The sequence below is a fragment of the Chiloscyllium punctatum genome, chromosome 29, assembly GCF_047496795.1.
Source record: "Chiloscyllium punctatum isolate Juve2018m chromosome 29, sChiPun1.3, whole genome shotgun sequence".
NCBI classification, from domain to species: domain Eukaryota; kingdom Metazoa; phylum Chordata; class Chondrichthyes; order Orectolobiformes; family Hemiscylliidae; genus Chiloscyllium; species Chiloscyllium punctatum.
In genome coordinates, this window is record NC_092767.1 from 29,665,337 (window position 1) to 29,670,262 (window position 4,926).

The following is a 4,926-nucleotide window of genomic DNA, read 5'->3' on the forward strand; positions in this document are numbered from 1 at the left end:
CAACAGACTTCTACAACTGCTATTAGACTTCATTGACTTATTAAACACTTCTCCAAGATGCAATTCCAAAAATCTGTACATCAGACTTTCTACTTCAAACCTTCGATAATAATCTCCACACATTTCCCTCCTCACAAGTGTGATAAAGTCAAATCGTTGCTATTTATTAAATCATGAGGGACATGGATAGGTTGACTCATCAAGGTGTTTTCCTGCTGGTGAGGAAGTCAAAATTTAGAAAACATTGTTTTAAAATTAGTTGGTAAGGATTTAAAAGGGACGTCAGGGGCAACTTTTTCAGTCGTGTCCAGAATGAGCTGCCAGAGAAATTGTTGGAGACTGGTACAACTGTAACATTTAATGGCATCTGGATGGATATATGAGTAACAAGGCTTAGAGGGTTGTGGGCCAAATGTTGGCAAATGGGACCTATTAATTTAGGATAACTCTGCACCATGCTCAAGTTGGAAAGAAGGGCCACTTTCCATGTAGCATTGTTCAAGGACTTGATGATTCCAGAACAATCGCAAAAACTTTGCAAATAATTCCGTCAAGACGATTTCAAGTTCCAAATCTTCGGTCAATCTTCCTCTCTTGTGCTCACAAGTTCATTACCTGATGTCAGAACTTACGGATTAGTTGCTGGATCCATTTCTTTAAATTAGTTCTGCATTCTTTCTAATTCCGATTTTTTTTTTACGAATGTAGCTAGTGTTTATGGACTTAGCATCAATATTTCTAATACCATATTTCGATGAATATTAAAACACAACAGCATATATACTTTGGCACCAGATGACGAGCAATTGAGTCAAAATCGATCGGACGCAGTGAGACAATGATCCTCACTTCGTGTGGTGTACATCCGTGACTCTATAATTCAATGAAGAATCATTCCCACAACTTCAGCTGTGTCAGCATCTAGTTTGCGGTGAAAGCCTGTCAATCTGCTAAGGTAACGTTCGTCTGGGTCTCTGCAAAGGATTTGGCGAAATCTTTGGGTCTTGACAATTTGTTCTTCAAACAAATTACGTATTTCATGAATTCAGTTCTTTTACTATGAAAATTGACAATGTGAATGCAGCTGTGATGGCCGAGAGGTTAAGGCGTTGGATTTAAAATCTAATGGGGTCTTTCTACGCAGGTTCGAGTCCTGCTCGCAGCGTTGACTCTTTTAAAAGTCATTAATTCATTTGCAGAATTTGGATTTCGTGGAGCTTGAGCTTTGCATTCAATCGAAAGTAAATTTTCAACTGTGAAGAATCCGATGTAACTTCAAGATGTCTAATTGAATAAATTATATGTCGAGACACAAAAAGCCATCAACTTCCAACACGAATCAGTTTCCAAACATTTGTCGAACTATCGTGAAATTTGGATGTTCGGGAGGCGGGGGGTGGGGGGGGGGGTGAACTTAAGCAAAACAAGAACAATGCAATACATTTACCTGCAGGTGATGAGTTTTTTTTAGGATCAGTTGAAAGTCAAGCTGAGAAAGTTCAACTTAATTTACAGCTGACTCTCAAGGGCAATTATCTATTATATCAGCAGTCAAGGAATTAGAACAAACAACTCCATGTGTGGAAAGGAACTCGACTGCTCCAGGTTCCTGGCTTGAGGTGTGATAAGGCAAGGCGATATCAGCGGAGTAGAATTTTCTGGAAATATGAGAAATGGAATGTTAACAGTCTTCTGCTGTCCACATTCGTAAGAAACTGTGCATTATGAACTGAAATTGAAAATTAACGATGAAAATCAGACTTAGCCCTCTGTTTGTGGTGTAGCATTGTTCAGAACAATAGGTTGTTGCTGAGACTAAAATTGACCAAAATAATAGATGGGGATCTTATCCACGACCTCCGTTGGAGCAGTTGGTGTGGAGAGCTCAGCTTGAAGAACCAAGTGCCAATTATTCGTCTTGGCTGTCTGAATTGCTCAGTTAAACAGACTCCCAATTTAATGAAAAAACCTTTGCTATCAGTGCTAGATGTTTTCATGTCAGCATGTTCCGATATGAGAGGACACTCCATGGAGTAGATGTGACTTAAATTTTGACTCTAACGTCAGAGATGTTGACACATTTCTGCCCCAACACAGCACTACCATTGGTATCAAATCAAACTGAACAAATGACTAGTTCCCTTAGACATTTCCTTTCTGCAGACTCTGCCAATGGACCGTTCAGGCCCGATGTAGGAATAGGGCGTGGTGACATCTGTTCGCATGTGGATCACTTCATTCTTGCTCACGATCCATAAACCGTAATTCATTTTGAACTTCTTAGCCATCAGCATGATAAATGTGACATAATGCATAGGATTGCTTCTCGAAAGAAAGAGCGAAATCTTATTCAATGCAGACGCAAATTGAAGTTGTCTCTGGTCGACCAGAAGACAGATATCGCGAAACAAAGTGAATACAGAAAACAATCAATGTTTTCTGGGAGTCAAAAAGATGTACTGGAAGAACGGAAACATATATTTGGAACTAAAGTCACATATTACTTCCAGACTAAATGTTCTTGAACCGTTATCTTAATTTGACCTTCATGTCCACAATTGCTGCAAAAATTATCTTAACAAATCAGAACTTTGTGTTCTTTGATATTGTCTCCTTCATGTTTCTCTTGATTTTGAAACGAAAACCGAGCAATAGTAATGCACCCTATTTCACTTGCAAAGATCAGAAGAAGATCAATTTATAAGAGAACAGAAATAAAGCTATGTCTGTCTTTCAAGAGAAAACACAGTTACCATTTCGCCTCCAAAAAGTCTTCTTCAGAAGTCTGCGCAATGAACTCGTAATAGAAGACCAAAAACGAAAAGAAAAGCCATAATGCCGCGAATACACCACCCGCAAGCGCATCAAGTCGTACTCGAATATGCCGTATTACTACTCTCAACATCAGTGGAGAACGGAACAAAGCTCATTCTGCAGTTGTCAACCTGTTATGACGTAGTTTGTAACGTCAGAAATATGATTAGGTAAAAAGCGGGATGAAAGCTAAATATTAGAAGTCTGAAAAAAGCAAGTGTGTCCTCTGCTTTGAAGAAGGTTGGCAGTGATGAAAATGGAAATTAACTACAGTGACAGTTGCTTAATTAATACTCAGAATCGTTGCAACAAACAGGGACGCAATTCTTTTTGCTGGGTTTCTGTTCTGCCATTTTATAATCATGACTGCTGTCGGGTTTGGTTCTCATTCCAGGCTTAGGTGACTGCCTGATGGAAGTTTGCACATTCGCCCAATTTCTGTGTGGTAGCTCTGGTTTGCTGCCACATTCTGAAAATTTGCAGGTTATTTGGATTCGCCATTGAACGCACACGGTTACAGAAACAGTGATGTGGAGAGTGTCTGGATAGGACGTACTTCAGAGGATTTTTGTGAACTTAAATAGACAGAGTTGGGTGAGTCTGCTGTTTCTTGGGTGAGCTACATGGACAGAGAGGGATCAGGGTATTCTTGACAGAGTTGGATTAGTTGCTCTTACCTGTGTCAGTCACGCAGATACAGTAGGGTCAGTCTGCCCTTCCCTGGGCGAATTTCTTTCATAGAGTGGTGATAGTCTGCTCTTCCCTGCCTGAGTGAAACAGAAAGAGCGGGGTCAGTATTCTCTTCCCTCGATAACTTATGTTGACAGTCTGGCGTCTGTATGCTCTTCTCCGGCGAGTTACATTGGTAAAGTGGGGTCAGACCTCTCTTCAGTGAATGACTTATATTGATCGTGTGGGATCAGTCTGCTGAGTTACACTGAGATTGTGGGGTCAGTCTGCCCTTCACTCGGTGAGTAACACTGACTGAGTGGCGTCAGTTTGCTCTTCCCTCAGTGAGTTACATTGACAGAGTGGCATCAGTCTACTCTTTCCTGTGCGAGTTACATGGACAGAGTGGCTTCAGTCTGCTTTTCAAGGAGTGAGTTATTTGGACAGTGTGGGATCAGTCTGCACTTTCCTGGGTGAGTTGCATTGACAGAGTGGCGTCAGTCTGCAATTTCCTAGTTATGTTAAAGTGATCGTGTGAGGTCAGAGTGCACTTCCCTGGTTGAGTCACATTGACAGATTGAGCTTCGTCTGCTCTTCCCTGGTAGAGTCATATTAACAGAATGGGGTCAGTCTGCTCCTTTCTAAGTGAGTAATATCACAGAGTGCACACAGTCTGTTCTTCCCTGGGTGAGCTACGTTAAGAGAGTGATGTCAGTCTGCTCCTCCACGGGCGTGTTACTTTCTCAGAATCGTGAGAGTCTGCTCTTCTCTGTCTGAGTTTAACAGCAAGGATGGTTTCATTACTGTCTTCGCTGGATGATTCACATAGACAGAATGGAATAAGTCTTCTCTTCTCTGAGTGAGTTACTTTGACAGAGTGGGGTCAGGCTCGTCTCCCTGCTTGTGTTTCATTGACAGAATCAGATTAGCCTGCTCTTTCCTGGATGAGTGACAGAGACAGAATGGGTAGAGCCTGTTCTTCTCTGAGTGGTGTCAGTCTGCCATTTTGCTGGGTGAGTTACATATGAAATGTTGGGTCAGTCTGCTCTTCCCTGGATGACTAACATTGACAGAGTGGCGTCAGACTACTCTTCCCTGGGTGAGTTACATGAACAGAGTGCGCTCAGGTCATAACTTCCTCGTTGAGTTACATTGATCATGTGATGTCAGACTTCTGTTCCCTGGTTGAGTTACAGTGACAGAGTGGGGTCCATCTGCTCTTCCCTGGGTGAGTTACGTTAGCAGTTTGGGGTCGGTTTTCTTTCCGCAATCCAGGAACTCCATCTCTCGCGGTTTCTTGTCAGTACCTCCATACTAAGGATTTGTGGAGTTAACAAAAGTAACTTGTCCCCTACATCTTTGGGATAATTAGGGATTGGCAGTGAATCTTATCTCATTGAAAGGCAACTGTGTCCCAGAAATGCATTTCTAATAATTGCATGT

At 41.7% G+C, this 4,926-nt stretch overlaps 1 non-coding gene across 1 annotated transcript; it reads left to right on the forward strand.

Moving 5' to 3' along the window:
- The first annotated feature begins 1,083 nt into the window (after positions 1 to 1,083).
- On the forward strand, positions 1,084 to 1,165 carry trnal-uaa (transfer RNA leucine (anticodon UAA)). The gene has a single exon. It is a non-coding gene; the product is annotated as a tRNA-Leu (tRNA).
- Positions 1,166 to 4,926: the final 3,761 nt, after the last annotated feature.